At 41.3% G+C, this 23,015-nt stretch overlaps 1 long non-coding RNA gene across 1 annotated transcript in view; it reads left to right on the forward strand.

Annotated features, from left to right (window-relative positions):
• The first annotated feature begins 4,354 nt into the window (after nt 1-4,354).
• LOC138166636 (uncharacterized) overlaps nt 4,355-23,015 on the forward strand; it is a 123,624-nt gene continuing 104,963 nt past the window's right edge. Inside the window, exon 1 of the long non-coding RNA XR_011169666.1 lies at nt 4,355-4,477. This is a non-coding gene — a long non-coding RNA (uncharacterized lncRNA). The remainder of the gene's footprint in view (nt 4,478-23,015) is intronic.

Genomic DNA, 23,015 nt, shown 5'->3' on the forward strand with positions numbered 1-23,015 from the left:
AGGAGAGAACACTAGTCCTGTAGTCAGAGGACCTGGATTCAGATTCTACCTTTGTGGTCTTGTGGTTCATCTCAATGCCCCTCAGTTTCCTCAATCTGCATGTGACACTGACTGCCTTAGCCCCACTGCCTGTAGGCCACGTACTTTATATCTCACCCTTCTCCCAAGGTTCTTTGGTGCCTTTCCAGGTTTGGGGGTGTCTAGGCTCCAGCCCTCATCAATGGATGTTTCCCCAGGAATAGGGGTATGGTCCCTTGCACCCCAGTTCCATTTAGGCTCCAATAGTTGAATTAGCTTTTACAAAGGAATATTTACCTCCCAAGGTATAATCATACTCACTCCCTAATGTAGGGGAGGCATAATTCCAACTTCTCTCCTTATCTCTGTGGTAAGGGAAGGAGAATGGGTTTGCATTTTAATTCTGTTCCTATAGAGCAGAGTTCCAATTTTTGGTTCAAAATCACTCTTGGGTTCAAGTCCGAGTACCCTGGCTCCTCCAGATTCCAGGCTGGGCTCATCCTACCAGAGACCCAGGCTCCAAGGTCATCATGGCTCAAATACCCCCCACCTTCGGGAATCTTCCAGCACCTCAAAATGTACAAGGCAAACACCTCCCCAAGCCCCAGAGGGTGCAAGGGAAGGTGACCTGCCCCTCTTACTGGCTCAGTGCATTCCTCCCTCCCCTCCCCCCCTCGCTGTGAGTGCACGGTTCTCTCCATCCTCTGCACCCAGGAGTAAGGAGTGCCCAGGAGACCCGCTCAGGCGGCCAGTTTTAAAAGGCTGCCTCTTCTGCTATGCAAGCAATCAAATGAGGCTACTTGCTGCCCACGTGGTAGGAGACATGATGCCTCAAGTTGGGAGCTCTGAGCGTGGCTGGAGCTAGCCTCGATGGTGGAGGTAGACTCCATCTTAGGATAACTTGGACCCTTTACCCGTAAAATGAAGTACTTGTACCCCATGGTCCCTGGAGTCCCTTTGAACTCTCTCTCTCTCTCTCTCTCAATTTCATGCAATGTAATTTTTTTTTATCTTTGCAACTTCATTATCTACAGCCTTATTAAGAATTCCAGCTGAGGCTTTTTCCAAGGAAGAATTAAAATTTATGGAAGACCAAGGACATTTGTCCAGTCCTGGGATCTTCTTTTCCTAAAATAATCAATTCAACATGTCACTTTCAGAGCCCTTCTGTCGGCTCTTTGTGACCTTTGATTTTCTTATATGTTAAAAAAAAATGTTTGCATGTCCCTTTTTTCTTTTTCCTTAACTACTCTATCCCTCCCAGTCCTACCCTTCCCTTCCATAAGTGGAAAAACCCCCACCATAAGCCTTGTAATAAATACGAATAGCCTACATTGGAGGTATCTGAAAACCTAAATCTCATTCTACACCTTGATTACATCATCTCTGCCAGTAGGTTGGATAGCAAATTTCATTACTGGCTTTCTGGAATCAGGTCAGATTATTGCATTGAACATGGTTCTTAAGCTATTCAAAGCCGCTTTTCTTTATAGTGTTGTTGTACATTGTAGGGTTCTGCTCACTTTACTCTATTAGTTCATAGAAGTCTTCCCAGGTTGCTCTGAAATCATCTCTTCTGAGATTTCTTATTATAAGTATATGTAATTTATAAATAATTTTTGTAATTATATTATAAATAATTATTATAATATGATATAAACAATTATAATAATATATAATATAAATAATTATAACATAATATTCCATTATATTCAAATGCCACAATTTATTGATTTTCCAATTAAGTGCAACCTCTTTGTTTCTAGCTAGTTCTTTGCCATGACATCTGATTCCATTTTCTCTTTGGGGTATTTGCTTAGGTGTGATATCACCGGATCAAAGGATAAACACATATTAATAATTTGGGAGGGCAGAGTCTCAAATTGCTTTCCAGAATGTCTGTGCCAATTCACAATTCTACCAATGGTGCATTAGTGTGCCTTTTTTCGTCAACCTCTCCAACAATTGTCATTTGCCAATGTGATGGTTATGACATAGAATCTCAAAAGTGCTTTAATTTGCATTTTTATTAGTGATTTGGAACTTTTTTTCATATACCTATTGATAACTGGAATGCCTTCCTTTGAAAACTACTTGTGATATCCTTTGACTATTTACCCATTGGGGAATGACTCTTAATCTTATAAATGTGAATAATTTCTTTAAGTACCTTGGATATTAGATCTTTATCAGAGAAATTCACTGCAAATATTTTCCCCCAGTTAATTACTTCCCTTCTAATTTTGATTGCACATGTTTATTAAAAATTAAAAAAATTAAATACTTTCCCCCCAAGAGTTCATAAACCATTCCCTTAATAACACATTCTAGAATTTTATCAGAAAGAGGTCAAGCTTATTCTCTTGTAATTTGAAGTACCTTCTTATTTATTACCTTTTTTTGGGGGAAGGGGGACCAGAAAGTGGGACAATCCTTCTCCACCTCCAATCTCATGGCACCTTTCATGTTTAAAAAAAAATCACTTATCCAGTATAGTTGATTCAATGGCATTCACAAGATATTTCATTATCCTAAAATGAGTTTCTTCCAGGACAAGAAAGAGAATTGAATTCTAGGAGGGCAGTTGAATATTCTCCTATTATATCGTCACGTGTCTGGAGTTTCAATTTCTTGCCACCCATTTCTATTCTATCTTTCCTAGTCCAAAGATCTTCATCTTGGTAGAGAAAACAAGGAAAATAGGAGTTTAGGACAGGTCCTGAGTCCTAGTTTCCTCGATGCCAAAATGGTGAGAATAATACCTGAGGCTACGATTGCAGATTTAGAAGGGATTTTAGAAGTTGCACCTTCCTTTTATAGATGAGAAACTTGAGGTCCAGTAATGTCAAATGACTAGTCTAAGGTAGCCATCAGAAGCAGGATCTGAACCCAAACCTTGGTGAATCCACATACCTGGAGGGTTTGTTTGCCAGATTCCTTTCTGATAAATGGAGGTAAAGTACTTTGTTAAAATTGCAAGGTAACAGTATTTTTATGTCAACAGATCACTTTCAATAAGGACATTTGTAGAATATCACTTTCCTATACTTTTTTTTTTTTAGTGTGTGAGGGTCTCTGGTTGGTATTCTCTACTTCTAGTTTCCCTTTAAAATTTAGTGACTTTTTTTGTGTGTGATAAGCTTTCTAGAATAATAGTAATGATAATAACAATAATATTATTTTCATAGTGCTTTGACTTTGTAAATCCCCCCTTTTGAAGGATAATACCCCTGTAAAGCTGGTGATGAAAGTATTTCCACGCCCATTTTACATTTGAAGAAACTGAGGCAGAGAGGTCACCTTTATAGGATCATAGGTTTAGTATGGGAAGGGACCTTAGAGGTCGTCTAGTCAAATGCCCTTATTTTTACTGATGAGGAAACTGATGCCCAAAGTGAAGTGACTTGTTCAAGGTCACTCAGCTAGCCAAAGCCAGAAAACTGTCTCCAGCACTCCTTTGGTGGTGGTTGTTGTTCAGTCGTGTCTGACCCTATCTGACCTTATTTGGGGTTTTCTTGACAAAGATCCTGGAGTGGTTTGCCATTTCCTTCTCCAGCTCATTTTTTCAGATTAGGGAACTGAGGCAAGCAAGGTTAAGTGACTTGCCCAGGGTCACACAGCTAATAAATGTCTGAAGCCATATTTGAACTCAGGTCTTCCCGACTCCCAGACAGGTGATGCTTTATCCACAGCACCACTTAACCCTAACCGATCTTCAGTTACTCCTGCCAAAAGCAAGGCTATATATTCTACTTTTCTCCTTCATAACGCCTCTTTTCTCTCTTCTCAAAATTCTAAACATCCCGTTTACATAAAAACAAGGTGTTCCGGGGTCCCCGCCTCGTTCTTTGGCAGAAGAGTTCCCCTTGCCTGCTAGGACAGCAGGATCACGGTTTGCACCTTCGAGGGGCCTCCGAGGCCATTCAGTGCGCTCATTTTACAGATGAAGAGACTGAGGTTAGATTGCTTGCCTTCGTAACGGATGGTAGCCCAGGGGTGTGATTCCAGGTTGTCTGACCCCACCTTGGTACTCTGTACTGGCCCTGGCTGCAGCCCCACATACGTGGCCCCTGCCCCTGGCCATCTCCAGCACTCGGGTCCCAGGTGCCATCAGGTGCTTTAAGGTCTGGCTGGGAACCATGGTTTCAGACCAGGTTCACTCTGGAAACTTTGCCAGCGCGCGAGCAGCCGCCTGAGACCGGCTTTCCCGGGCAGAGGAGCGCGGTGGGCAGCTCGACGCTTGGTCACCTTGGGGCCAGGCAGGGCTTGCTTCGGGCCGGGAAGGCAGGCGGCACTGGCTCGCCTCACGGAGCCGGGCTCTGGAGCCTTCTTTCTGCCTTTGCCGCGCCGCGCCCCCCTGGCACGCTTTCCATCGGGCACAGCTGGAGCGCCTGCTCTGGCCTGGGACTCGGGGCTCCGGGAGAGACGGCAGACGTCCGTGGCCTCTCTACTGCCAGGGGTGAGCACGACACCGGCCGGGTCGGGAGATTGGGGGTGGGGGGGGGGTGGGCAGCCCTGGCTGGAACTGGAAGGGGGGACCGGCGAGGGAGGGAGCTGTCTCCAAATTAGGAGGCCTCATTCCCCAAAATGCAGGTGTCAGAAAGTTCCCGGGAAGGCGCGTCTTTGGGGCACCTGGGCCAGCCCCCGGGCTGACCTGGGCATGGCCTGGGAGGGAGGGCAACTTGGGGGGTGCCTGCTCTGTGCTGCGGGGGCTGTTGGGAGCCTTGGGGTAGGGGCACTGACTTCGAGACACCCACACAGCCCCTGACTTTGCATCTTGGGGTGAGGAGAAAGATCTGAAAAAAAGAAAAGTGTCTGGATGGAGGTGGGGGGCCAGAACTCCCCAGCAAAGGATTTTTCAATCGTTTCTTTAAAAGAATCTTTCTTCCTTCCAAAGTGGCAGCTCTTAAAAGTTGGGCTGAGATTCTCTCCCTGCTCTACCCCTCCTCTCCACACCCCAGGCTTTATAGAAAGCGAATCTAAGCTCTTCTATCGGTCTCCCAGCCCTTGGCAGACCCTCCTGACGAGTTAGAGGCAAAGGGGCAGAGGAGAGGACAGGGGAGGAAAGCCCAGAACCACCAGGTGTTGAGTAAGGGCTCCTGGGTTGAAACTAATCACAGCTCAGAAGCTGACCAGTTAAGAGTTAAGGGGCCAGAATGTCCACATTTCTATTTTATTTAATACCAAAATCACTAAGAAGTTGCTCTTCAGATGGACAGAGGCAGTTAACATCTCTCCCTCTAGAATGGGGGAAAGATGTTCTGAGTTCTCTTTCATTCAAAATAATATATGTGACAGCACTAAATTCTAGGCCCCAGTCTTGTAACAACCCGAGGTGAGTTCATTCTCCAGGCAGCAGGGAGCCTATTTGCTTAAGAGAATTATATCCCACTGATATTTGGGCTTATTTCTCCTACATACCAACTGATACTAATTATACAGCCTCCCCTTGCTCACCAGACTTACTTAATTCTTGTGGCTTCCCCTCCCCACCCCAACTTCTTTTCAAAAAGACTCTGCCACAGTTCACCTCTATCTAAGAAAATAATTAGAAACGTCAAAGAAGTCTTGAGTTTCCCTTTAAAGCAGAGCCTTTTGTTCTTGTTAAAGAAAATGGAGGGATATCTTAGGGAAACATTTCCCAGCTCCAAAAGATCCCTGTTGACATTTCTTTTGCCATTCAAATTCATGAATTCAAGAAGCATTTATTAAACTGCTGGTGTGACTTTGGGCTAGTCACTTAACTTTTTAGATGACTTTTAAGGTCCCTTTTAGCTTTAAATCTATTATCTGGTGACCCTGAGCACCTGCTGTGTGCAGGTACTGTACTAGGTGCCAAAGATATCAAAATAAAACGGAAGACAGCCCCTGTTTTCAAAGAGCTTACATTCCTCTGGGCTGTTGGAGGTACCAAGAACCCACCTTTACCTTTATTACTCCCCATTTCTGAAACTCCCAACAAGTAGAGAATCTGAGTAACATTTCTGGCCCCCAACAACATTTCAGTTCCACAGGGAAGACCTTAAATTTAGAGCTGGAAGCAACCATAAGGGTTGTTTGGCTTGAACTTTGGGGTTGGTTAAGTTGTCTTAAGTCATGTCTGACTCTCTGTGACCTCATTTGGGGTTTTCTTGACAAAGATCCTGGAGTGGTTTACCATTTTCTTCTCCAGCTTGTTTTACAGATGAGGAAACTGAAGCAAACAAGGTTAAGTGATTCACTCAGGGTCACACAGGCTAGCAAGTGTCTAAGGCTAGATTTGAACTCAAGAAGAGGAGATCCTGACTCCAGGCCCCACATTATATCCACTGTACCACCTAGCTGTTCTCTTTGGGACTGGACTCTCTCAAAAGGAGAAACAGAATTTTAGAGGTTCATCCAGGTGGCCTGTTGGAACAGTGGGCTTAGCATTAGGAAGATCTGTATTCAAATTCTGTTTCAGACAATCACAAAGCCAAGGGAACCTGCACAAGTCACTTGTCTTCTCTGGGGCTCAGTTTCCTTATCTTTAAGTTGGCTTTTGAGGTCTCTTCCAGCTCTAATTCTCTGTTTCTGTAAGTGACTTACCTAAGGTCTCTGATCCCACATCTTGTGTTCTTTTCCTTGGCTTTGTGTGAGGTGTATCTCACCTCTACCACTCTGTTTTATAGCTAGGCAAACAGAGATCCATATTTTTTTTAAAGGAACCCTACAGAAGGAGCTTAATAAAAAAACAAAGAAAAGTAGGGATTCTGAAAGGAGTTGGAATATATTTTTTTTCTAGCCCAGACAGTGAGAGGTTATCCAGAGTTTTGGAAAGTGTGTTTGAAAGTGGGCCGAACATCCACTCACACACATTCTCTCTAAGGAGCATGGAGGATATTTGATTTAGAACCTCAGTTCATTCGGTTTTTGTAATATTCTTCAGTGATCCCTAATCATTGCAGACCAGATATAGAGCAGAAGCTTTTAATCCCTCCTACCAAAATGTTTTGCGTCCATTTGAACACTTCCAAATTGAAATTTGGAATTAGTATTCATTGAAAACTGCTTTCTGACAAAGAATGTATCAGGAATGAAACCTTTCTAAACCTTCTTTGCATTTCCAAGTGCACCTTCAATTCTTTACAAAAGTCATTGTTCCCAGGGATGGAAGGTTTTGTCAATTCCCTCATGTTACCTCCAGAGGGCACAGTCGTCCCAAATTTTCTAAGTTTCATTCAGACTTGCCAAACACTTCATTTTCAGGAAAACTCTGGCGTTTTGTTAGTTGAGATCTTGGATCAAACAAAACAAAACAAAAACAAAAAATCCAAACTAGCCCCGTCCCCCTCCCCAAACCCTGTACTCTAAATATTGTAATGAATCAGTTATTTATTCAAGAAGAGTTTATTAAGCATTAATTACATGCCAGGAACTGTGTGATTTGCAGGGAACAGAAGGAAAATGGACTTTCAGGTGAGAGGCAGGTGGTTGAATGGAAAGGCTTTGGAATTAAGAGGACCTGAGTTCAAGTGGTGACTGTCATTTCTTACCTCTCCAGGCAACAGTTTCCTCATCTGTAAAATGAAAGAGGTTGGATTGTCAAGGCTTCTTAAGCTTTTTTGGGACCCTTTTGGCAGTCTGGTAAAGCCCATGGACCCCTTTTCAGAATTATGTTTTCTTTTGGTTTTTTTGAGAGGGAGGTGAGGCAATCGGGGTTAAGTGACTTGCCCAAGGTCACACAGCTAGTAAGTGTCAAGTATCTGAGGCTGGATTTGAAATCAGGAGAATTATGTTTTCAAATGCATCAAATAAAATGTGAAGGATTACAGAAGAAATGGATTAGATTACAATTCACTTATCTCTTTCTATCTCTATCAGTCTGTATTTCTATCAATCTTATTTCTCTCTCTCAATCCATCAGTCTATCAGTCTGTCAATCAGTCCACCTCACTGTCTGCCTGCCTCTCTACCTATCTATCTATATTTTTTAAAGTCCACAGACTTCAAGTTCCAAACCTCTAGCTTGATCAGATCCTTCTGGTTCTAAATCTATGAATTGTCCAGTCTCCAACCTCTTGTTTTATAGAACGTTACAGTTTTTTTTTAAACAAACTGTCTCCATTTTCATCTTGGCTGGATATAACCAAGGAGCTATGGCAGTAATTTTGGATCCCCTTCTGAAGCAAATACACTCTAGGTTTAAGCATTAGTACCAGCTGGGTTCAAACTGTGCTCTTTGATTTTGCTAAACTCATTAAATCACATATTTGCTATAGCCTTAACATTGTATTTGGCAGAGAAATTACATTCAAGGAAGCAGGTTCCCTGAAAAAGTCCGAAGTTTGAGCTTGTTCAATTACACCAAATATTGTTTGTGTAATTATATTACCCGAAATACCACTGTAGCATTAGCATTCAGACTGTTATTGTAAAATAGAGTATTATGTTGGGATAATTGTTTTAGAAGCTTTTGCTGTGGAAGCTGTACAAAACATTTGGGAGGATTTATTTTAGTAGCATCAAAATTTATGGTGACTTTTTATTTTAAAACGTCTTTATTCATCTGCAAAGGAGGGAGATGTTGACGTGAATTTGCTCCAAGAAGAATGGGGTTATTTTCTTTTAAAAACTGACATTAGGCTATCTATTCTTGCTGCTTTGTCTCAGCTTTGGAGGCTGTTTTTAAGTGTGCAGTTGAATGAAGGGGGGAGGATGAAAAAAAAAGAAGAAATAAGGAACTGTGCAGAGCATTTGTGGATTTCTTTTATGTGTTTTCTTTCAAGCCTTTGTTTGCTGTTAACTTTCTGCTATTTTCCTTAGCTGATTCTTTACTAGTTAACATTAAGCTTAAAAGAAACTGTTATAGGAATGTGTGAAAGGGATTGTAAATTATTTAAAACTGTTTCAAGTCAGTATATGCATATATGTCTATATACAGAGAGAAGGAGAGAGAAAGAGAGAACGTGCTTTGTATATACTGGAAGCTTATTTCCATATTGGCATGTCATTTGAAAATTTTTGGAAATAATTTAAGGTTGGTATTGGAAGTGTCCAACTTTTCCTGTTTTATTCTTTAAAGATGCCAGAGATGTGCTTCTGATACCAAAACATAGGCTGTGTTGCCTGAGGAAGGAGAATTAAGTAGCAGGAGTTGCAAAATGTGCAGCAGAATCAAGAGGGGCCCTTTGGAAGCATCCCTCAGGTCTGGTTAAGCCTCACATTAGCCAATCTGGACTAATGTCTGTAGCGGGGAATGATAATTAGCAAATCTACAAATTATCCCTCTGCTTTATGTTTCAATGCTGGAAGCTTAAATGTTAGTTTAATGATTTATGCCTTGATTGTGTTCATCTTGTCTCCCAGAAGAGACTGGAAAATCCTTTTGGGCAGGGACAGGACTTTGTCTTGTCTCTCCTCCCCATGGCCCTATTAGCACTAGCACAGTGGTAGGCCCTTTGTTGCTAAGCCCTGTTGATTGTGTTGACACGGTATTCCCCTCCTGTGTTCTGTTCTTTCCAAATACAAGGCCACCACCAAGGTTTAGACCCTCATCACTTCTCAGCTGACGGATGGTAAGAACTTTAAATTTTTCTCTCTGCTATTATTCTATTGATGCCACAAAACCAGCCAAGGTCTTCTTGTAGTTGATGTCCAAAATGGATTCTGAGATACTCCTAGCTTGACTTATGTATGTGTCCTTGAGAGCACTGGATTTGGAATCAGTGGGCTGGTGTTTGAATTTTGGTGATTGGAACACAGTAGGTACTGTATGTGTTTGTTGATGGATTGATTCCATCTTCTCTCCTCCAAATCATGCTTTATACAGATGCCAGTGTTCCTTCTAATGAACAGATCTGACCCACATTATGCCACTGCTCGAAACCCTTCAGTGATTCTCTAGTGCTGGTGGGGTAAATTCACTGGCTCCTTAGCTTGGAGTCAGGAAATGACTGCCTTCATGTACTTTACAGCAAAACCTAAAGTTCTTTTTTGTGTGCCTGCTTTTGAGTGGATCTTCTCCCATGTCTGGAACATAGGTTCCTATGGTTAGAGCTGGGAGGGAGCTTGGAGTCCAAATCCAATCTCATTTTACAGATGTGGAAACTGAGGCCAAGACAAGTACTTACCCAGACTCCCATAGCTAGTAAGTGTCTGTGGCAGGATTCTAACCCAGCTCTCCTTATCTTCCAGTCTAGCACTCTGTCCACTATACCATAGTGCCTTTTTAGATTTTTTTTTCCTTCAAGGTTCACCTCAGGTTCTGTTTTGTTCATGTGGCCATCCCAGATCCCATAGCTGAGAAATGGTCTCCTCTTCTCACATGTTCCTAGTTGGTTTTGTTTGGATTTCTCCTCTGTCCCTATCATAATCAGTTAACCAACCAAATTTATTAAGTGTCCTACTATATACCAGGCAGGGCAGCTAGGTGAAGCAGTGAATGATGTTCTAAACTTGGAATCATCTTTCTGAGTTCAAATGTGACCTCAACACTTACTGGCTGTGTGATCTTGAGTAAGTCACTTAACCCTGTTTACCTGTTTCCTCATCTGCAAAATGAGTTGGAGAAAGAAACGGCAAAACACTCCAGTTTCTTTAACAAGAAAACCCCAAATGGGGTCACAAAGGGTCAGACATGACTGAACAACAACAGCAAATACTAGGCATGTATTAGTGCTGGGGATTCAGAAAGAGGCAAAGCCGATCCCTGCCCTCAGGGAGCTTACAATCTAATGGGGAAGACAAGCAACAAACAAATATATATAAAGCAAGATATGTGCGGAATAAATAGGAAATAATTAATGGAGGGAAGGCACTGGAATTAAGAGGGTTTGGGGAGGGCTATCTGTGGCAGATGAGATTTTAGTTGGGGCTTAAAGGAAGTCAAGGAGGTCAGTAGTTGGAGTTGAGGAGAGGGAGTGTTCCAGGCCTGCCTATTGGTCCATGAAGCACTTTGCCCATGCCAGAATGTAGGTCAAGGGTTGTGTTGTTTCTCATCTTTGTATCCCTAGTGCCCAGGAAAGTGCATTACACACAGTAAGTACTAAATAATTTTTTTTTGATTGAATGAAATAGTTAAATCCCCAGTTACTGACATGGCATAAGAGATTATTGGTCAGACTTTGTTCATGTATGTAAAACATAAGACATGAGCCAAATGCAGGGAAATTCTGCATGTAAACAAAAAAAGTCTAGAGCTTGGGCCAAAGGGCAATTTTGGGAAACAGTGATAATTTGTAGGTAAATGGCATGAATTCTAAGCAGTGTAGCCCATATATATGGGACTTGCTGACCCATGAGCTTCAGTTGGCCAAAGTTAGTGAAGTGGTACATTCCTGTCCCACCCTACAACCTGAACTCCCCAGTTCCTGGCTCTGAAATACATGCATATAGACTTATACATCTGCAGGTGGAATCCTTCTTCTTTGAGACAGTCATATGAGTAGAATTTTCCTGTCAATACTGAAGATAGATAAGAGCATTTTTACTTGTTATATTACCAGTTTACATTGAGGCACATTCCAAAGTAGAATGAGTTACTTTATAGGTAGTCATTTTCCCGTAGAGTAGAAGTATGCAAGTAGATGTTGTATGGCCATCTTTTGGAAATATGATTGATATGAATTCTTTGCTGGATGGGCAGGTTGGCATAGATGACCTGGAAGTTCCACCCCCCCCCCCAGCTCTGAAATTCGGTGATTATTACTTGGATTCAAAGCAGCCTTACAAAATGACAGAATCCCAGATTTGGAGAGGTGGAAGGGACCTCATTGGCCAACCCAGACACTAAAGGTAACCCTATTATAACATACCCAGAAAGTGGCCATTGAGTCTCAGCTTGCAGATCTCCAAAAAGGAAGAAGCTACCTCCTCTTGAGACAGTCCTATTTTCTTCTCTAAGTTAAACATTCCCAGTTCCTTTATATGGGATATAAGGGATCCTCATATGTTCTAGAGTCAAGGTCTTCCACCATTTTGATTGTCCTTCTCTAGACATACTCCAGCTTAACATTGTCTTCCTTAAATCATGGTACCTAGAACTGAACACCAGGCTCCAGATGAGGTCTGAGGTGAGCAGAGTACCACTGGACAATCACCTTTCTATTCCTGAAAGCTTCACTTCTCTTATTGCACCCTAAGACCTCACTAACTCCTTTGGCTGCCACATCACACTTCTGACCTCTCTTTAGCTTTGGTTCACTAAAATCCCCAGAGTCCTTTCAGGACAACTTCTCTCTGTCCATGTTGCTCTCTGAAATGTCTGAAGTCGATTGCTTAGTTTGTTGTTATTTAATCACTTAGTCATGCTTAGCTCTTCATGAATCCATAAATCATAGCATGCCAAGCCCTTCTGTTCTCCACTCTCCCCTCCACTATCCTCCACTATCCCTTAGAGTCTGTCCAAATTCATATTTGTTGTTACCATGATATCATCTATGCATCTCATTCTCTGAAATCCCCTTTTTTACCTTCAACCTTTCCCAACATCAGGGTCTTTTCCAATGAGTCCCATCTTCTCATTATGTGGCCAGAGTATTTAAGCTTCAGTTTCAGTATTTGACCTTCCAGTGAATAGCCTGGATTAATTTCTTTAATATTTACCGATTTGATGTCCTTGCTGTCCAAGGGACTTTCGGCATTCTTGTCCACCACAGTTCTAAAGTGTCGATTCTGTGGTGCTCAGTTTTGTGCCACCTAGCTGTCCTTGACTTCTTATACCCAAGTGCATTATTTTACCTTTATCTCTATTGAATTTCATTTTAGTAGAGTCACTCTTTTGGAGCCTGATCCTAGAATGTTCTGTATTATTCTGTCCCTCATAGCAGATTTGATGAGCATACCATCTATGCCTTTATGCAGATCACTAATAAAAATGTTAAAAAGCACAGGACCAAGCATACCCCTGGAGACCTCCTGCCATATTGATGTGAATTGTTAAAAAACCTTTTTTGAGTCTGGCCATGTATCCACTTATGAAGCCTCTGAGCATATTATCTTTTAATTCATATCTCTCCATCTTCTTTATAAGAATAATCTGAAATATTTTATTAGAAGCATTGCTAAAAAATCTTGGCAAACTATATCTGCAGCATTCTTTCATCTGTTAGTTTAATAATCCCGTCAGAAGAGGAAATGAGGTTAGTCTAGCATGCCCTGTTTCTGGGGAAGCCATGCTGGTGCTTTGTAATCACTTCTTCCCTTTTGAGATGTTTGCCAACCAACTCTTTAATGATCCATTTTAATATTTTCCCAGGAATCAAAGTCAAGCTCATGGACCCATAGTTTGCAGGCTCTGTATAGTGAATATTGCTGAATACGCCTTATTGACTCATAGACTTTTGTGGGAAAGCAGGAAGTATGAGCAGTTGAAGAAGCAGCTTGAATTTTGCAATAGATACGTTTCTGAAAAACTGCATAAATAAAATTCTTGTAAATCAAATCCTGCTTTATATGCTTTACTACATATGGGAGCTTAAAAGGAATTGGCTACTTGAATGAATTTGTAAAGTAAATGATCCTTATAGGATTATAGAGTTTCAGTCTAAACCCATCTTTTTTACATCGGGGGAAACTGAGGCCCAGAGAGGGGAAATACCATGCTGAGGGCCATTCATCTAGTATACAGCAAAGCTATGAATATAAACATAGATTCTTTGGCCCCAAATTTAGTGTTCTTTCCATTGTATCTTGGTTACTTATTGGTTTTATTGATCTGGATTTTCTTATAACAGGGACACCACAAGTGAGAGCCTGCCTCGCTTTTGGTAGATGGAATTGTCTGAGGTACAAGCTTTCTTCCCTCTGACTACGTAACTTTTATGTCAGATCTTAAAATTTCATCCTCTTCTAGAGCACACTGAAATTGACCATAGAAGTGACTGATTATTAAGTCAATCAATGATCTCGGAACATTTCCTGATCTCCCTTTCTGGTTCTCCCCCTGCACTAATTGTGTGTTTGTCCATTTAGATGAGACTCTTACCAATGAAGGCCAGGGTTGAATTCTATGCAGGAGCCAGAATTTATTGAGTATTTCACTGTCTTTGAAGACAGTGGACCTGTGTTCAAACCTCAGCTCTTCTACTTACTATCTGTGGGATCTTGGGCAGGTCATATCCTCAGGGGGATATAGAGGACCTGAGACTAGGCAATCTCAGAAGGCCCTCCCAACTTTGATCCTGTAACTAAATGGCTTCCAAGGGCTTTTTAAACTCTAAATCTATAGCCTATGAACTTATACTGCTGGTCTTTCCTGTAGCAGTGTCCTAAGTCCTATGCATATGACCAGGTTAATAATTCATTGAAATGACATCAAGATGAATGTGTGTGTGTATGTTTGTGTTTGCTGTCCATCTCCATAGAAAGAGCTGATATATGGAAGTATATATTATGTGGTTTCATACACACATATGTGCACACTCGCTTATATACACATACATAGACATAATATACATACACACATGTAGATATGAAACCATACAATACATATTTCTGGAGGTAGAAAGCATCTTCCTTCATAGGTCCTTTGTAGGTGATTTGAATATTCATATAACCCAGAATAGTCTAGTCATTCACAGTCTCCAAACAATATTATATACAGCGGTCTCTTGGGTCTGTTTGTTTCATTCTTCATTCTTTCATATAAGCTTTTTCATGTTTTCCTAAAATCAACCTCTTCATTATTTGTATAGTTGACTTTGAAAAAATATATTTGTTAATCTAATGAAGTAGTAATAAAATCTCTCCCCCTACTCATGTTTGTTTCTCCCTCTAAAATTATTTTTTTCTTCTTTGTATTTTTTCATGTGATTTTTTTGGTAAGATAATCCTTGGTCCTAAGGTAATATTTGGTTTAAAATTTTATTTATTTCATTGCTAGACTTTGAATGCACCTCGATGGGGAGTAGCCAAGAAACATTTGTCTGTGCTAGGTTACAATGGCCACTTGGTGTCACTAGTACCATGCACAGACCCCACCCAAAGGTCATGCATCTGGCAAGAAGAAAACATTCCCCTTCCACATCCCCCCTGCCTTCTACTGAAAATCTCTGTGACTAGATGGACTGTATTTGATGATATGCATGGCGACTTTAAGACTGTGTCTTCCCCCACTCCCCACTCCTCCTCCCTGATCCCATTAAACTCTGGGGAAAAGGGACTTTGAAGGATAGACATGCATAGTCAGTGCTTCTTAGTACAATTTCAAACTCCCAAGGTTTGTTTATGTAGGCAGAGGGTTCCACAGTCTGTGAGGACTAGAGCTCAAGTTTTTTCGAACTCTAAAAAGCTGACTTTCTATCCACTACACTGTGATTGTCAGCATGATACAGTGGAGTCAGAGGAACTGAGTTCAAATCCTGCCTGATATATTTATGCTTGTTTGACCTGGGACAAGTTACTTAAATTCCCTAGGCTTCAATTTTCTCACACATAGAATGAAAGAGTTAGATAAGGTGGTCTCTGAGGTCCTTTACAGCTCTAGATTTATGATTCTATGACTTTTGGAATCTCAGTTTCCTCATCTGTAAAATGAGGGAGTTGAATAAGATGGCTATAGCTCTATGATCCTGTAAGTTTCAGAAGCTGCCAGCCTGCATAGTTAGGAGTTTCCTCACCCAAAGACCTACACAAATGAAATGTCAGGGCTGATTCCCCTCCTTGCAAAAAATATTTATTTCACTATCAGGGAGATTGCCTTCCATCTCCTCAGCATAGATCTTCTATGTGCCTAGTTGCTTATACATTATCTTCCCCAGTAGAACATGAACTCCTTGAGAACTAGGACCATTTTTCCTTTTCTTTGTATTTTAATGTTTAGCATAGGTGACTGGTATGTAGTAAGCCCTTAACAAATGCTTGTTGACTATGATCTTTGTTACGTGGTAAATATCATCAGCCCCCTAAGACTGGGAAATAAAGGGACATGTAAATACATACTTTTTTTTCTGATTCATTTTATGTTAAGTTTCCATAGGTTTCCTGTTTCCTTTCCCTCTTCTTGTGTTTTTTTATTCTTTAGCAATACGACTAGGGAGAGAAAAGTATAGATTATCTGAAAAAAGCAAAGAGGGAGAAGGGCAGCAGCAGCAATTCAAAGAAATACATCCCCAGATTCCAGAAATGGCAACAAGCACAAAGCATTTTTTTTTTAAAAAGCTGCTGCTACCTTTTCTCTCTTTTCAGACAGTTCCTTCTTATTAGCATGAAAGCAGTTTCCAGTTGCTTGTCACTCCAACTTCACCATTTTAACTTTCACTTTTTATTAATAAATAAGACAGCATTTAACACTCCTAATTTCCTATTAAGAAAGCAGAGGCTTTAAAAGGGCCCCCATGCAGTTTTCTTAGTCACTGTAATTTTAAATCCTCCCTTTTCCCTCTTAGAGCTGATTTGTCACTTACCCCCCGCTGGATTTTAACTATCGCTTTTATGTTTTTTAAACCAAATAGAAAGTTGTCCTATGACAAGTAGCTGAAAAAAGATTCCTTTTTTTATTTTTTATTTTTGAGTCCGAGAAAACAACAGCTCTGAAATGAATGGCAAGTCGAATCTGACACAAAGCCAGCCTTGTGAGTGAAACTGACAAAACTGAAGGAAAAAGAGAGAGAAGCTAATTCTCCGAAGTAATCAGTTGGGGGCTATTTCAGGGCTAAATGACAGGATCAAGAAGAAAAATTTTGAAATTGATTTTTAAGACTGTCTGAAAAGAAGACTGAAATGAATATTAAGTGATTTGGGGGGGGCTGTCAGATGTAATAATGATAGAAGAGACCTACCACATTTTGTGGCTTATCTCTGGGTTTAGAGAGTTTATTGACTGGGAAGAGATTAGAGATCATTCCTAAAAACTCCAGTTTTGATACCTTAATGATGAGAAGAAGAGAAGGAATGTTGTTGTTCAGTTGTGACCTCCTTTTTGTGACCCCATTGGGGTTTTCTTGGCAAGGATACTGGAGTGGTTTACCATTTCCTTCTCCAGATCATTTTACAGAGAAGGAAACTGAGGCAAACAGGGTTAAGTGACTTGCCCAGGGTCAAACAGCTGGTTAGTGTCTGAGGTCACATTTGAACTCAGATCTTCCTGATTCCAGGCTCAGTGCTGCCACCTGACTGGCCTCGAGGGATAACATGGGAATTTCATATAAGTAAATATGACCAAGGGAGGGGCAGTAGGGTATTGGGCTTAGAGTCAGGAAGACCTGGGTTCAAATCCTACCTCAGACACTTACTACCTATGTGACTTTGGTTAAGCCACTTAAAAAAATTCTTTGTGCCTCAGTTTCCTCATGTGTAAAAAAGAGGAGATTAGACTTGATGGCTTCTAAGTTCCCTTTTAAATCTGTGATCTGATGAAAGAAGTAAACATATGTAGCTGTTATAGACCTTCATTTCTTCATCTGTAAAGAAAAGTGGTATTTCAAGTTGGTCCATGGTTCTTTCCACTTATAGATTTGGGGTGATGTTAGGAAGGAGAAAGTGGTGGGACCAGCTGTTTCATATTTGACCTACTGAGAATTACAACCCTGAACTGTGCTTAGTAGGGCATTTCCTCCCACTCCTAACCCCATCCCCACAAGTGGAGATGGGGAAATGCTCCATCCATGCTCCCTAGTATTCTTTCTTTCATGACCTTGTGCCTTTATCAGTTGCCTGGCTGAGGTAGGTACAGCCTGGCTTCAGAACAGGCCCATATGGTATGGGGATTGAATTCATATCTTCAGTCTCATTAGCACTGTGTTCTAACCAACTGAGTTAACGGACTAATTAATACAGAGATGCCTTGAATGTAACAAGGGACTCAGAGTCAATTTCTCTTAAATTAGCCATGTAAATGAGCACCAGTCCATGGATCCAAGGCCTGAAAAGATTAGGCAGGACTTTAAAAAAAGTCAAACTTAAGGAACTTGAGAATTTGATTAAAAATGAAAACTAATACTGACCTCCCTGGGATTGTATTTTTTTTCAAGGTATTGACACTCACTGTAATTGAATGCTTCATCAATGAGGACCCAGGGAAGAGCTGGTGAAGCATTTTGTATTTGTTAAATCCCTGTTCCTTAAGTTATACAGGTTTTTTGGTCAGATTATCAAAGAATTTTAGAGTTGGAAACAATCTGAGTGACCAGATGGTTAAATCTTTCCCCAGAAGATATATATATATATATATATATATATATACTCAACAAGTGTTCATCCACCCTAAGCCTCCAATGACCTTTAATAACAGTTATAAACTTTAAGAGCATAAAAACCACACTTAAACTTTTGGGACACCCTCTTTTCAGTTTGTATTTGCTTCTCTGTATACGTGTTGCCCCCCTCAGTAAAATGTAAGCTCCTTGAGGCCAGGACTTGTATTGTATTGGTCTTTATATTCCATGTTCTTGGCAGATCGTAGGAACCTGATAGTTCCTATTAAAGTTAATTTCTTGTTGCATCTAGTACAATCCCTGAATGAATCATGAAGCCCTTTTCTAGCACATCTGAGATCAATCAATTAAGCAACATTTATTAAGCACCTGCTATATGCCAGGCACTGTACTGGGCACTTGAAAGAGGTAAAAACACAGTTCTTGCCCTTAAGGATCTCACAGTGTAATCGGGAAGGTAACAAGCAAATAAATATATACAAAACAAGCTATATACAAAAATATAGAAAAAACAAGAAATAATTAGCAAAAAGAAGACACTGGAATGAAGAGAGTCTGGGGAAGGCTTCCTATAGATGGTGGGATTTTAGTTGGGAGTAAAAGGAAGCCAGGGAGGTCAGTAGGCAGACATGAGGAGGGAGATCATTTCAGGTATGGGGAACAGCCTGAGAGAAAGAATGCCTAGAGTCAAGAGGTGGAGTGTCTTGTGACAGATCAACCAACAGGAGTGTCTCATGTGCTAGTCACTGAGAATACAAAGACAAAAGTGAAATCATCCTTGCCCTCAGGGAGCTTACATTCTCTCAGGGGAGACAAATGAACATACATGAGGACATGTAGAATATATATATATATATATATATATATATATATATATAAACATAAGGCTTTTTGGTGGGGGTGCAATGTTGTCAGGGGAATGAGGAAAGGCCATCGCTTAGCCTTGAAGGAAAGTTAGTGATTCCAAGATTCCAAGAATTCCAAGATTCCTCCAAGGGAGAGGGCCAGTACAAAGTCACAGAGAAGGGAGATAGAGTCTCATGAGTAAGACATAATAGTTAGATGTGGCTATACAGTATCTTCTTGGAAATTTCCACTAATGGAGACCTCATTTGTTCCAAAAGTAGTCCATTCCGTTCTGGGACAGTTTGATTTATTAGAAAGCTCTTGATGCTCACCTGAAAACTGCCTCCCCTAACTTCTACCCTAATGGAATAAAAAGTGCCGTAGGAGGAATACAGTTAAAGGGAGTGAATGGGGGATAATACTCTCAGCCTCAATTTCTTTATCTGCAAAATGGGGATAACAATTGTACCTACCTCACAGGGTTGTTGTGAGAATTTAATGATTTTTGTAAATGGCATTTGTAAAATGCTTTGCAAACCTACAAACCTGCTAGTTTTTAAAGTTACTATTATTGATAAAATGCATCCATCTTTGACTAGGTTTCTTTCCACCATATCTAAAGGTTACAGTAAAAAAATCTATCTATCCATTTGTCCTGTCCATCCATCCATCCACCCATCTATCCATCCATCCTTCCCTCTATCTATCGATCCATATATCTATGTGTTTGATTCCTTTCCCTTTCAATTTTCATTTTAGTTCAATGAAAGCCTAAATTATTGTTAAGTATTAAATATTTCCCAGTCATGGAAATATTTTTAAAGAAAAATTTTAAAATATCAGACTGAGACAGAAGTTAGGACCATAGCCCACTTCATAGGTGCCATTCTTTCAAATTAAGATGATCTATTTCCCAACTTTCTTCATTGCCAGGCTGATGTACAAAAGCATTGGTGAGGCATGAGCCCATTTAGTCACGTGGGACCTTGAGGGCTGCCTCATAAAGAGACCCTATTTTGCTGGTGACTCCTCTCTCAGTTAAGGGCATGGACTGGAATATGTTAAGATATTATCCATCAAGCAAAGTCATAAAAATATGCAAGCAGACAAATGGAAGATTCATGCTTCAGATCTCATGAGATCCATTGTACTCTACAGAAAGGTGTTTTTTTTCCTCCCTTTTTTAAAAAGATGTGAACCAAATGCCAAGGCATTTCATTTGCGTCCCTGGAAAATTGCTCAGGAGACTTAAACAAATTCATCATCCTGTTTTGAGTTTGTGGGTAGCACTGGGAAGGCTCAGCATGTGCGATGCTCTGTATCAGGTGACTGGGAACAGTGACAAAAAGAACGGGGTAATCACACTTCTGAAATAGTCACGGATGGGCTGTTCTGTGTCTGGGCCATTCACTGCACAAAATAGAGTTTGTTATCAGGACCAAAATGCAAAGAACTTCTTTCTGGCACTGTTGGTTCTTGTATAATAAAAGCTTACTTTTTGTAGGGCTCATGGGTTTGCAAAGTGCTTTGGAGACATTATCTCAACTAAGCCTCACAGTCTTTTGTGGGAGGTGCTACAGGCTTTTATAATCCCCTTTTACAGATGAGGAAACTGAGGCAGTGGAAGGAATTCTGGCTTTGGAGACAGAGGTTGTTGTTAGTCTGTCCTTTCAGTCCTATCTGATCTCCATGATTCCATTTGGGTTTTTTTTGGCAGAGACACTGGAGTGGTTTGCCATTTCCTTTTCCAGCTCATTTTACAGATGAGGAAACTGAGGCAAGCAGAGTTAAGTGACTTGCCTAGGGTCACCCAACTAGTGTCTGAGGCCGGATTTGAACTCAGGAAGAGGATTCTTCCTGACTCCAGGCCTGGTGCTTTATCCTAGGGGTAGGGAACCTGTGGCCTTTTAGGTCCTCGGGTGCAACCTTTTGACTGACTCCAAGTTTTACAGAACAAATCCTTTTATTAAGGGGCTATATTCTGATGAAAACCAACATGGCGTAATGATTAGAGAATAGGCCTCAGGTTCAGGAACACCTGGGTTCAAATTTTGCCTCTGACACCCACTGTCTGTGTGACCCTGGGCCAGTCAGTTACCTTCCCAGGGACCCCGGGTCCCTGCAGACTTTTAATTTGTAGAGAAGGTGCATTGGTAAGAGGAAACTTCCTCCTCTGGGGTTCTCCATATCAATGGAATCCCAGGTGTCTTACTGATCTTTATTCCCACAGTCTGATGGCCGTCAAAATAGTTAAAAATCTATTCCTTCCCTTCAGATAGAAGCTGCTTCCATTGGCAGCAATCTCACTACAGAATAACGAGCAAGCCACTTGGTTCCTTTGCAGTCATAGGATGATTCCACTCCCCTGCTTCCCTGACCAGACGGCAGGGTCTGGGCTGACACCTCTGAGCCTCAGTGTCAGAGTACAGCTGGCCTGGCTAATTCCAGACCTCCCACCTTTCCTGGGGCTTCTCTGACAGTAGAGCTGCCCGGCTGATTTACTCTTTCCACCCCCGACACAAAGTGTCTCAGTTTCTGCAGCCAGTCCTCTCAGTTAAAATATCACACCGAAAGGCCCAAATAAACCAAATGGCCGGCTCCAGCCAACCCGTCAGACTGTCATTTTCAGACACATATGGAGAGGATATGGATGGCCCTTGGGAAGGAGGAGAACCAGAGTAATGGTACACAGCCTCCTTATTTTCCTCTTTCTAAACTTTTAGCCCCCTCCTTCCTACTCCTCTGATGAAATCCAAACATACACCGGCTTTATGAAATGCCGTTTGTGATGCCTGCCCCAGAGACCTAGCTGTTCGGGAGATGTCATCCACGGGCATGTTTCCTTTCAGCCTGTCATTGTTTAACTGGAGGGTCCTGTTTTTCTCAGGGTCAGGGAATGAAATGTCAGAGATAAAATTCCACCTGTGTAATTTCCCAGGTATTGAGAGACCTTTGCCACCTCTCCCAGGGGGTGGGGTGGGGGGCTGTACCTCTGTTTCCCTGTGGTGAGGGGAGGTTTGACCTATGCCTCAGAGGTCAGTCTAATTTTCTCTCTCAGTAGCATCTCCAATGATGGACCCTGCTGCCAAGAGCCATGCTTGTCCCCATATGATATGGGGTTCTTTCTTTTTTTTTTTTTTTTTGAGCTTTCCCATTTGGCAGTTTGCTTTAATTTCCAATACTATGCAGGCTGTCTCCCGAGCAGCATTCACACAAGCAAACAATCCCAGCTTGTCCATCTTCTTCTTTCCTGAGACTTTGCTTCCTCTGGAGGAAGGAGACCAAGACTCATCCTTCTCTCCTATTTGGGTTCTGTCAGTGTGGAGCATGACATTGGGAAATTTATCACTTGGTTCTAGTCACAGAATCATAGCTTTGGAGCAGGCAGGGACCTCAGAGGTCGTTATTCTGAGTCTTTCATTTTTACAGATGTGGAAACTGAGGCCCAGAGAAGTTAAATAATTGAGGATTACAGATTTGGAGCTGGCAGGGACCTCAGAGGTCATTTATTCTGAGACTGTCATTCTTACAGAATAACATCTTACATACTTACAGAAGAGGAAACAGAAGCCCAGAGAGGTTAAATTTAAGATCATAGATTTAGAACCAGAAAGAACTTAAGAGATCATTGAGTACAATCCCCTCATTTTGCAGAGGAGAAACTGAGGCCCAGAGAGATTCAGTTGCTTAAGATCATAGAGCTGGAAGGAACCTCAGAGGTTATTTAGTCAGTTCCTCTCATTTTTTCAGAAGAGGAAACTGAGGCCCAAAGAGGTAAATTTACCCAAGGTTTGTAAGTGGCAGAGACAGGTCCTCTGACTAAAAATTGATCTGCCTTTTCATTGCACTACACCAAGAAGACCAAGAAGGGGATGGAGCGAACTTAAAAAGGCATGGAAAGAATTTGGGGCTTTGGAGTTAGATGAGTTTGAGTCCCAGCTTTGCTCATGTGATTTTGGGTAAGTCATTTTATCTCTGGGTTTCAATTTCCTCATCTCTAAAATGGGGATGTATTTTTAGCCTGGATGACTTCTAAGT

This window comes from Petaurus breviceps, unplaced genomic scaffold (genome assembly GCF_028583685.1).
Source record: "Petaurus breviceps papuanus isolate PSGF00001 unplaced genomic scaffold, PetGlider_PUasm1.0 225, whole genome shotgun sequence".
NCBI lineage: Eukaryota > Metazoa > Chordata > Mammalia > Diprotodontia > Petauridae > Petaurus > Petaurus breviceps.